Source organism: Petaurus breviceps, unplaced genomic scaffold (assembly GCF_028583685.1).
Source record: "Petaurus breviceps papuanus isolate PSGF00001 unplaced genomic scaffold, PetGlider_PUasm1.0 227, whole genome shotgun sequence".
Classification (NCBI taxonomy): Eukaryota; Metazoa; Chordata; class Mammalia; order Diprotodontia; family Petauridae; genus Petaurus; species Petaurus breviceps.
The window spans coordinates 17,581,054-17,593,494 of NW_027185896.1; positions in this window are offsets into that span (position 1 = coordinate 17,581,054).

Below are 12,441 nucleotides of genomic sequence, written 5' to 3' on the forward strand. Positions count from 1 at the left end.
ACAGATCCAACCCCCTTGTTTTAAAGATGAAGAAAGTAAAGCCCAGAGAGTTTTTATGACTTGCCCAAATTAATAAGTGACTGAGCTGAGGTTCAAACTCAGGTATTCAAACTGAAAACCCACTATTCTTTATAATATACTACATTTCCATAGAATATTACCTCTCCTCTTGTCTCAGTTTCTCACACTAAGAAAATGAAAAGAGGAAGAGCACTCCTTCCCTTCCCCCCACAAAAAACCCTAAACAAACCAACCAGATGGTATTGGGTATGTCAGGTGCCTTGGAATGTCAGATTGGCACAAATCCTCAAACCATCCCTCTAGCCCAGCTGTTCAGTCTTGGGAAAAATATCTCTACTCAGGGCAGGAGGAGACAGGCTTGCCAGTCAATGTTTTGTGATCATCTGCTGTGTAGAAGGCACATATTAGGTGCGGCAGTACTAGGTGCTAGGGAGTGGTAAGGTCATAAGAAAAGAAGTCCTCCTTCCTGCCCTCATTTCTAACCCCCAAAAGTCTAGGCAGTGCATATCCGCCCAACAACCGAATAAGCAGTTTTAAAGAGGATTCATAAGCACACATGTAGAAGTGCCAAAGAATGTAGACTAATGCTGAAGTTAAAACAAGGACATGCTTGAGTGGGTAAATGCTCTCAAGTTTGTCCTGCTTCAGCATAAACACTGTGGGCTTTCCCTCCAACTTTCTAGTGCTTATGGCTATCAGCTGCAATATTGTTACCCTTCGCCTGGGAAGAATGAATGGGAAGGCTGGGAAAGCAAGGGGGTGAAAATGTCTTCTCACTCTACAATAAAGTGAGTTTTTCACTGTTTCACCATTGGGTTAAGGTAGAGCCATAATTAAGAGTCTGAGCACCTGGGACAAATTCATTTGAGGAAGGAGCAAGGAGAACTATTCTCCAGAGTCCAGCCTGTGCCCCCATTGAAGAATTGAAGACAGGCAGACTTCGAGATACTGTCCAAACACAGGAATGGTTGTGGGGAAAGAGAGTAGATTGACCCCTTCCCATTCTTCTCTGACCTCTTCCCTCATGGTCTCCCAGGGCTGCCTTCTCCTAAACTTTTGGGGATCCCTGGACTGCAGAGAAGAGTAAAGTGTGAAGAAAGCAATTCTGAGACTACAGGAAGGAACTAAGTATTTGGGAAGGAAAAATGTCACCGCTTTAGATGTAAGTACCTGGAGCTAAGCCCTACCTGCCCTGCCCTAGTTAGGATTTTAGGGAAAAAGGGAAATTGAAGATGGAACCAGCCAAGTGTAAATTTTCCCAAGTTTAAGTAAGTTGAAAAGTTTCAAGGACAGGCCAATCTAGATAAATTCAGAAGGCTTCATTACCAGAAGGTTGGCAAATAGCAGTTTATGAAAGGTAGAGCGATTATTGCCTCACTAGAAGGAATTTCCACATCAAAGAATCACAGATCCTTTAAGTATCACTTCACTATACTATTACAAAAGCTCCTTTCTTAGTATCTTCACTCCTAAGCTCTCCCTTCTACAAAATGCCTAACATAGCGCTGTCAGAATAATCTTTCTGAGCCAGGACTCTGGTCGGGTCTTTACATTGATGCTGTGTAACCTTGAGCAAGTCTGACTTACCTCTGACTGCCTCAGTTTCTTCAAATGTAAAACAGAGATAATAACAGCACCTACCTCACAGGGTTGTTGTAAAGATCCAATGAGACTACGAGGTGCTTAGCACAGTGCCTGGCATATAGCAGACATTATATAAATATGAACTACTACTACTACTACTGTTCTTACTATTATGATGACTATTACTACTGCTACTACTATGATGACTACTACTCTGCTACTGCTACTACTACTGCTACTAACTACTATTGCTATGACTGTGACTACTTCCACTACTGTGTGATTGCATCTGGGGTTTTCTTGGCCAAGATGCTGGAGTGGTTTGCCATTTCCTTTTCCAGCTCATCTTACAGAGAAGGAACAAGGGCAAACAGGAGTAAGTGAATTGCCTAGGCCACACAGCTAGTAAGGGTCTGAGGCCAGACTTGAATTATCACTCTCATCACCACTAGTCCTCCTCCTTCTCAAAATGCTCAGTCGTTTTGCTCACAGAATACAGTCTGAGTTCCTTAGCTTGCCATACAATACCCTCCAAGATTTGGTCCCACACACATGCTCAGAGTTCCCCATATATGCCCAGTATCTTTTATCTCGGCCTATTTTAATGTAGACGGTATAGAAAAATCATTGGATGTGGAATTGTGGGACTTGGGTTTAATTTCTGGAGACTTTCAGTCAATATGGCAGAGTACATAAAGAAGAACAACCTAACTTCCAAATATACATTCCAGAAAAGATTAAAATAAAAGAGCCCAAGACTCAAAAATGATTAAAAAATAAAGAGAAAAAACTATAAGTACCTTCCTTTGGCATAGGTTGGCAAAGAGCCAAATCAGAAGCCTGCAGATGTGAAGGAGAGTGACCAATTAGGGGATCTTGCCAAGGCAAGCACAGGATTTGGAAGCCTCCCAGCCCTCATTGCCTTGGAGTCCTCCAGTTAGGAAGCTCAAGGGTGGTCAAGTACACCCTGGATTCCAGTAAGGAAGCCCCAGCTGGTTAAGCCTCATGGAAGTCTGAACCAGGCTGGGAAATGGTGCCAGCAAAGTTCCCATTGAGAGGGCTGTGATCAGTCTGCATGTCCCAGGGGACTATGGAAATATACAGGAACTGACATGAATTTCCTGATGGCCTTGAAGAGCTTGGAGCTCTGTACTTAGAAGATGCAGATGAGGCTGGGATATGTCAGCACTCTGTACTTAGCAAACAAGCCCCAGAGGAAGGGAGGACTTACGAATAGCTGAAACCCAGACAATACAGATCAGGGGACACTACCATCCCATTCAAGAGTACATGAATAGTCAGAACCTGACCCTGACAAAAAGGTCCCAATCCAGGAAGAAAAAAATGAACACACAGAAGAGTGATAAAGAAATTTTATAGATCCAGGTATCACCAGGACCCAAGCCTAGAAGAAGAAGCAAACTCCACAGCTACTATGAACCCTTGGCAGCAAAATGTATTAGAATTCTTAGGAGAGGTAGCAAGAGTGAAAAAGATATAATTGAAATAAGAGCTATTAGTGAAAGAACTGGGAGGAGAATAAAGAGTTTAGCATAAAAGGTACAAAATCTTACTCAAGTAACAGACTCCTGAAAATTAGAATGTACCAAAGAAAAATGAATGATTTTTGGAAACAAGAATTATGAAAAGAAAATCAAGAGACTGAATAAAGAGAAGAAAATATAAGGTATCTCTTATCAAAAATAACTGACCCAGAAAACAGGCCAAGGATTATCAGACTGCCTGAAAACCATAACAATAACAAAAGACTTGGATGCCATATTTCAAGAAATTTTAAATGAAAACATCCTAGAACCAGTAGAACCAGAGGGTAAAGAGAAAATAGAAAGAAAACAAATAGAAAAATTCAATGATTAACTTGTGAAAGATACCCTAAAATAGAAAATCCTAGGGATATCATTGCCCAGATCTAAAGGTTCTAGATTAAAGAAAAAATAGTTCAAGCAGTATAAAAAAAAGTTCAAGTCCAAAGGAATCACAGTCATAATTATGTAAGACTTGGCTGATACCACCATATGACTGAATCCAAACTTCACAAAAATCTCCTTAATAGAAGGATTTGTTCTGTATAATTTGGACTTAGTCAAAAGGCTTCACCTAAGGACCTAGAAGGCCACATGTGGCCTGGAGGCCACAGGTTCCCCACCCCTGTACTAGATAAGGTAGTCAGCCTTAGTTGAAAGTTACATGGGTAGAGAGTATCAGAGAAAGAATTAGAGACTTAACAAAATTTATTAAACTCAATGCCTCATGATAGTATGGAGGTGACCCTGATTTCCAAAATGCTATGCAAGTGGACCACAAACTCCAAACTTGTAGGAAGGTCCTCCCACCAAACCAGAAAGACTTCATGTGCAGAGGCCCCAAGATGCAATGTGGTCTGAGAACCAACCTAGCTAAGGAGAGATGCTGCTGTGTAGCTAGGCCAAGGGTCACCAATTTTTGGCTCACATAAACTTTCAGTTACCATCTGCAAAGTCATAGAAGGTCTGGTATCTGCACCAGTGGGGGGAATATTCCCTTGAAATATCCAAATTTAAGAACAACTAATGAATAAGGGTGGTGTACTTGCAGAATGACGTGACAAACAGCCCCATTGGGTATAGAATTACTGTAGTGAGAAAAAAGGTTAGGTAAGCAGGGTGGAGTTTGTGGGAGAACTCTGAAAACTAGGCAGAGGTGTTTGGACTTGATACAGTACTCATCCTTCACCACCCCTGAATTACTCCCCACTGACTGCAATATATGTCCTTCTTGGGGCATCTAGGTGGCATAGTGAATAGAGCACTGGCCCTGGAGTCAGGAAGACCTGAGGTCAAATCCTGCCTCAGACACTTAACACTTACTAGCCATGTGACCTTGGGCAAGTCACTTAACCCCAATTGCCCTGCCTTTTCCCCTCCAAAAAGCAAAAAAGCAAAAAAAAATATATATATATATATGTCCTTCTTAGAGCTAACCCCACCGCCTCTGTTCTGAAACCCATTCCTTCTTATTCCAAAAAAAACTTCTTGACTCTCATTCCACTCTCCTTTTGTATTTCTGGACTCTCTGATTCCTTTCCCTTTTCCTTCAAAATATGTTTTGGTTTATTGAGACATAACATTGGTGCAAGAGACACAATGTGTGGAAAGGTATTGTATAGAGTAGGGACAGCCAAGTTCAAATACCAGGTCTGATGCTTAATAATTGTTTGGCCAAGATTAAGCCCTTTGAAGTCTCAGTTTCTACACCAATAAAATGGGTATACTTGTGCTATCTCCCTCACATCATTGCTTTAAATTGTCAAGTGACTGGAAATCTTAAAGCTACATAGTAAGAATTTAAGTTATAAAAGTCACTTAGCCTTGCTACCTCTTGAGTAATCATCTTACTGTTTTCTTTTCTTTCACCTGACAATTAGTCCAAAGTCAACATTTGTTCCTTTGAGAGTCATCACCACTCATCTCTACCCACTCCTTCCTCACTTGGTCTCTTGATTACAATCCATAGATCCAGCCTGGAGCACCTCTTGGCTGAGGAGGGCATAAGGATTTGAATGTAATGTCAAACACATAAAAGTTTGGTGTAATGTAAGCACCACTGATCTTGGAGGCAGATGAGCTGGCTTGCAGTCTCAGCAACACCACCAATTAACTTTGTAAGGAGGGTCAGCTCCTCTCACTGGCCTTTAGTTACCTCATCTATAAAATGGGAATAATACTTATAACATGTACCTCTCTGGGTCATTATGGGAAAGTACTTTGTCAATTGTGAAACTTGCAGAAATGGGAACTATTAATAGAGCAGAGTTTCTACCTGTCCATGTACAGGTGAAAATAAAATGTAAGACAGAACTCTGTTCTAGGAACCTATCTCCTTGTTCCTTCCCAGCTGCTTAGAAGCATGTCTAAATCTCTTCCATCCTTAGAAACCCTCACTAGATCCTACCACCTCCATTATCTATTATCCTTTATCTTCCCAGTTAAACTCCTTTTAAAAAGTTATTTACAAGGGGTGGCTAGGTGGCTCAGTGAATAGAGCACTGGCCCTGGAGTCAGGAGGACCTGAGTTCAAATCTGGCCTAAGACACTGAACACTTACTAGCCATGTGACCTTGGGCAAGTCACTTAACCCCAATTGCCCTACCTTCCCCCTCCAAAAAGCAAAAAAAAAAAAAGTAATTTACACTAAGTGCCCCTACTTCCTCTCCCCTCTGATTTCATCATTAAAATTGCTTTCTCCAAAGTTATCAATGCTCTCTTAATTGCCAAATCTAATGGCTTCTTCTCATTCCTAATTCTTCTTCACACTTCTGTAACATTTGACACTATTGGCCATTTTTTACCGGATGCTCTCTTCTCTCTGGGTTGTTTTGTTTTATGGTTTTTGGTTGCTTTTGTTTTTTTTTTTTTTTTGCCATTGTTTTCCTTTTATCTGTCTGACCACTCACTCCTTTTTCAGTCTCCTTCACTGGCTATTTAACCATGTCATGCTCACTAACTGTGGCTGTCCCCTAAAGCTCTGCTGGACCATCTTCCCTTTTCTTTGTATAATCTTTCATTTGATAATCTCCTCAGCTCCCAAGGGTTCAATTATCAGCTCTAGGTAGATGATTTCCAGATCTATATGTAACCCCTATCCAAAAGTCCATTGGCATGAGATTCTCTTGTTATTGGTGAGGGTGAGTGCCCTGCCCTGTGCAAGGAGTGGGGGGAACTGGGGGAAGCAGGAGAGCTCCAGCCTTCTGGAGGACCCATCAACCTTCAGGTCACTCTGGACACTTCTGGCTTCTAACTTCAAGAAAAAAGATGGAAGAGGTCAACCCCATTTCAGTTTGCTGAAGGAAAGTATTTTGGGAAGCTATGAGAGGAGCTAACAGTCTCCATCATGTCCCTGTTTCCAGTTTGCTACTCTAGACACTTCAGGGAACTTCCTGTTGGGTGAGATCTGGGACTTTCTCTTGGTTAAACTATGTTATCTTGTTCCCAAAGAGGAACTGGAAAGATCCTTCACTCTATATTATCTGATCTATATTCTCCTATGTATTCCTTCTCTAATTTCTGTTTTGCTATGATTTAGATAAATAGTTTTTTTGCTATTCACTATGTGTGTTCATTGTGGAACTGGTATTAGTTAGAAAAGGGGCCATACCTAGAATATAGAGCTTGGGTTCCCCCTTGTTCCCAACAATGACACAGCCATCAGAAGTTAGATTGAACCTGACTACCTCCCCTGAAGTAGTCTAACACTATTTAAAGTAGGAGATAGATGTAATCCTAGCTAGCACCTCTGCACCTCTGAGGAGAGGAGAGTAGCCTCTGGCCCCAACTTTCTGCTCATGCCCATGCTCCTGATAGAAAAAAAAAAAGTCTCTTGGAGAAGAGTGGAGGGAGAAGAGGCTAGAGATGAGATATCTATTCTACCTCTATTTGAGCCACACAAAGACAGCCCCTCACCCAACATGGGCCTTGCAAAACATGGGCCATTACTACATCTAAGGCCTCTCTTTCCATATTTAGCTAGCCATAGTCTCTCTTCTGGGCCCCAGTCCCCCATTGCCAACCACCCTCTGGACATTTTGAACCAGATGCCCCATAGGCATCTCTAACTTGACATGTTCAAAACTGGCTCATCTTTTCCTCCAAACTCACCATTCTTCCTGATTTCCCTATCACTGTCAAGGATACCATCATCTTTCCAATCATCCAGGCTCACAGTCTTATTGTTATCTTTGCTCTTCACTCCATACATCCAATCACTTGCAAAAATCTTGTCATTTCTTTCTCTAGAACAGCTTTCATATTCATGCCCTTGTCTCCTCACTCACACAACAACCATCTGAATTCAGACCCTTATCATCTATTGGAGAAGGGAATAGAATGATGGACATGGAGTCAGGAAAATCTGAATTTAAATCCTGTCTCTGCTGCTTATTAACTCTATGATCCCAGGCAAATCACTCAACTTTCCCTCAGACTCAGCTTTCTCACTTGTAAAATGAGGAGGTTGGACTCGGGGTCCTCAGATGTCCGCCCCCCAGCTCTAAATCTTTATTTAGTCTCTCCTTTAAATTACTTCAATAGCCTCCCTTCCTAGAGTCTCTGTTCTTTCCTATATACCTTCCACATAGCTGCCAAAGTGACTTTCCTAAAGCACAGGTCTGACCACATTACCTCACTACTTAACAAACTTCACTGGCTCCCTGTTGCCTTTGGGGTCAAATACCAGCCCTTCTGTTTGGCTTTTAAAGCTCTTCACACTCAGATCCCTTCCTGTCTTTCCAGTCTTCCCACACCTCTCTCCCCTCTATTCACTTTTGGGCAGGCCGACCTCCTTGTTGTCCCTCCTGCACAATCCTATGTCTTTTTTTCTGTACCTTTGCATTGACCCTCTCCCCTCCTTGGAATGTTCTCCCTTTTCACATCTGTCTTCGAATCTCTGTTTTCCTTCAGAAAGATTCAGGTCAAATAATAATAAAAAAAAGATTCAGGTCAAATGACACCTTCCACAAAAGATCTTTTCTCATCCTTCGACCTCCTTGTGCCTTCCCCTGTCAGTCAATCAATAAAAATTTGTTAAGCACCAACTATGTGTGAATCACTATGCTAAGTGATGGGAATTAAAAAATAAAAGGAAAAAGAAAGCCAGTCCCTGCAAGGAGCTTACAGTCTAATGGGGGAAGATGACACGCAAAAAGAGCTAAAAAAGGGGATTGGGTAGGGGGAGAATGATACTGAAGTCCTCAGGGGAGTGCTGCCCAGTGAGAAGTGAAGAGATGGCCACCCTAGGAGCCCTTCCTACAAGAAGGTTCTGGGAGGAGCTCTCTATCTCTGCTCTTTCCAATCAGAGGGAGGGGACCCAGGGGGCAGGGGCACCAATAAGGTGTGAATTCCAGGCCTGAAGAGATCTTGTAGGACAATGAAGTTGCTGGTGCATGATGGGAGTCAAGAGGAGGGCAGCGGGGTGGGAAATGAAGACTTGAGGTCGACTTCTATTACTCTGTGGTTCAGTCATTTTAGTTAGGTCTGACTTCATGACGCTATTTAGAGTTTTCTTGGTAGAGATATTGGAGGGTTTTGCCACTTCCTTCTCCAGTTCATTTTACAGATGAGGAAACTGAGGCAAACAGGGTTAAGTGACTTGCCCAGAGCCACCCAGCTAGTATATGTCTGAGGCCAGATTTGAAGTCAGAAAGATGAGTCTTCCTGACTCCAGGTCCAGTGCTCTATCCACTGTGCCACCTAGCTGCTCCTATTGCCTCATAGATGCCCATCAAGGTACATGTTGGCTACCCCCACTATAATGTAAATTCCTTGAAAGCAGGTACTGTTATTTTTTTTTTTGCATCCTAGGTATTAGCAAAGCACCTGATACACAGTAAGCAATCGATAAATGCTTATTGATAGGTTGGTTAACCAGTAGTCAGTAGTTTTGAGGACTACTGTTTTATGCCATTGTGTGGCATTTCATGAAGCTAAACTCCGTCTAGTCCTTTATTATTATTATTTCCTTGGAGATTTTTACCTTTTGTTTCTCCAAATGAATTTTTGTTATTATTTTGTCTAATTCTATAAAGTAATTCCTTGGTAGTTTGATTGTTATGACACTAAACTTGTGAATTAATTGAAGTACTATAATTTTTTTTTGTCATATTGTCATAGGCCAAACATTAACATTGAATATTTCTCTAATTACTTGTCTATATGTGTATGTGTATGTATTTATGTTTGTGGTTATATTCATGTAAGTATTGAATGTGTTAACAAGATACAGTGGAAAGCAAATGAGAATTAGATGATCTGAGTTCAAATTCTGATTCAGTCACTGAGCAGCTATACCACCTTGATCAAATCATTTAACCCTTTATGGCCTCAGTTCCTTCATTTATAAAATGAAGAGGGTTGGACTACATGACCTCTAAGTTTCTTTCCAGTTTTAAATCCATGATCCTTTGACTGATTCTGCAGTTTTATGGGTTTTGTAGTTATGTTTAATGAAATTTTTCTTTCTAGCTCTTCCTGCTGGGTTTTGTTAATAATATACAGAAAGAAAAATGAATTTTGTAATTTATTTTATATAATGGTACTTTGCTGGTTATTAACTATTATGATTTGTTTTTTTCATTGAATCCTTAGGATTGGCTAAGTAAACAATCATTTATTCTGCCAAAAGAGATACAACAGCCTCCTTTTTGCCTGTGCTTTCTCCTTCGATTTATTTTTTTTCTCATCCTATTGCTACAGCTAACATTTCAAGGGTCATATCATATAACAGCAGAGGCGATGACCTTCTTTACTTCAGTTTGATCTTACTGAAAAAGGTTTCTGGCATATCCCCATTGCAAATAATATTAAATCTTGGTTTTACATAAATGCTGTTTGTCATATAAAGTAAAAGATACATTCTTCCCTTGTCATATATGCATTCCTGACATAAATTTGACCTGGTCAGATTGTATAATCATTTGAATATAATAGAGTATGGCATTCCCTACTTGGCAAAGGCTTAAGGGGCTCCATTAGGAAGACAGACAAAAAGGGCTGGGGCTGGAGGAATTCAGGGGACAGATAGAGCATGAAATCCCTTTCTGATTTCCTCTTTCATCCTCAATATAAGGCTGGATTTGTGTGAGTCTAGGGGGGTGAATGGAGGTTTCAACACTCTCTCTTCTGTTCTTTATCTCTCCAGTTTATAACCTTGGCTGGTTTAAAATATGTAGGTGTGGGAGCCTCACTGTTATCACATCCAACATATTGGCAAAGATGGATTCAGTCAAAGGGCTACACTTGAGGACCTAGAGGGCCAAATGTGGCCTTGAGGACACAGGTTCCCTACTCCTGAGCTAGGTGGTGCAGTGGATAGAGCACTGGGCCTGAAGTTAGGAAGAATTGAATTCAAATTCAGCTCCAGACCTTTACTGTGTGACCCTGGGCAAGTCACTTAACTTCTGTTTGCCTTAATCCAGTGGTGAAGGAAGGGGCAAATCACTCCAGTACGTTTGCCAAGAAAACCTCATGGATGGTATTAGCATGCTTTGGTCCATGGGGTCTCAAAGAGTCAGACACAAATTGAACAACAACCACCACGATGTCAGATGTCAAAAGAGCCAGAAAAATACTCTCTGCACAACGACTACAATAATAAAAAACAAAAAAGAAAACTAAATTGAATCTCAGTCCTGTATACTTGGAATGATCCTGGAGAAAATATGAGGGAATGTCCATTCCTCTTTTATTGCAAGGGAATGAATACAGAATGTGAGGCTTGCTGCCAGCTAAAGTCACTGTATCTGTTTTGCTTGTTTGCCTTTGGGACAAGGGGAAAGCTGACACAGTGAGTGGATGGGGTATATCCAGAGACTGAATCACTTAAAGACAAAAGGTTCTGTATGATGGGAGATTAGGTAGGGAAAGAAGGAAGAAGGAAGGAATGTTTCAGCCTTATTAAGGTGACCCCTTGTCTGTTCTGGCCTTGTTGAAGGTGCCTCAAACTACGATCCTTTCCTGTTGTTCCAAGGGACTGAAAAAGAAGTCTAACGGAGAGAGAAAACCAGATAGAGAGACAAAAGTCAGACATATAGACAAAGAACCCTGAGAAACAATAGCAATCAGCCTTTGCTGTCACACCTAAGGCTGTACTGGAAAAACATTGCCATCTGGTGGCTTTGATGCGGAACCCAAGGGACAATTGACAATGGCTGGCTGCCTTCTCAAATAAACCTGCATGGACCTGCCTACCTCTCCATTTCTCCTCAGCTTTCCTTTCTCCTTCCTATACCTCAGAGTCTAATGACATTCCCTTGGGCAGCCTGGAGCAAAGATGAACAGCTGGGAATGTACCAGGTGTGTGACTTGAGGCATGACTGCAAAATTAGAGAGCTCTAGTACCATAGGTGTTAGAACTTGAAGAGATCGTTCCCATGTTCATTTTCATGGCATGAGGAGGTAAAATATAAAAAGGAATTGCTTCAGGAATTTAATTAGTTTGGGTCTTTTCTATAACGTAATTCTTTCCACCACTTAGTAGTTGGTTTCATGAATAAATACACTCAAATATTCAAATGGATCTGTGATTTCATCAATCTGGAGGAAGAAAAAAAGCATTTGTGTGCTAGGCACTGTGTTAAGTGCTTTACAAATATTATCTAATTTTATCTTATTTATCATTTGTTCTTCATAGGTAGCTGTAAGACACAGAATGTGTCATCTTCATATGGCAACACCAGTGAAATATTTCATTACAAGCTTGGGGTCAGAAAGCAATCCAGCCCACATTCAATCCTGTCCAACCCTGGGTCCACCAACTCAGTGTCTATTTGTACTATTTCCTCTCAGATAGATACTGTTGGACAAGGGTATCCATACAAATGTATGATGAAATATGGGCAACAGATATTCTTCATTCATATGGTCTTTTCTATATGGAAAGACAGGCCAAACTTCTTTGGAAAAAAAAAAAAAGAACTGGTAGGGGTTGGGCATGGTGAGCACTAAATAACACCACAAGGAATAAAATAAATTATATTTTAATAGACTTGAGTCAGTTGTCTACGTATAGTCATACTATTGACTCATCAGAGTTAAGATCAGAATTGGATTAAAAAAAATAAGAAAGAATAATAGTGAGAAAAAGTTTAGCATAAAATAAAATTTAATAAAATATATAATATAAAATAAAATTTAATTCTAAATTATTTAAACAAGTATTTGAACATAAAAAATGGGAAATGGACAACAGAAATAACATCCACACTGACTACTAATTTCATTCAGAAGTTTAACCAATGGAAATTAATTGCCACAACAAAGAGAATAAAAGAGGCCAAGAGGGGCC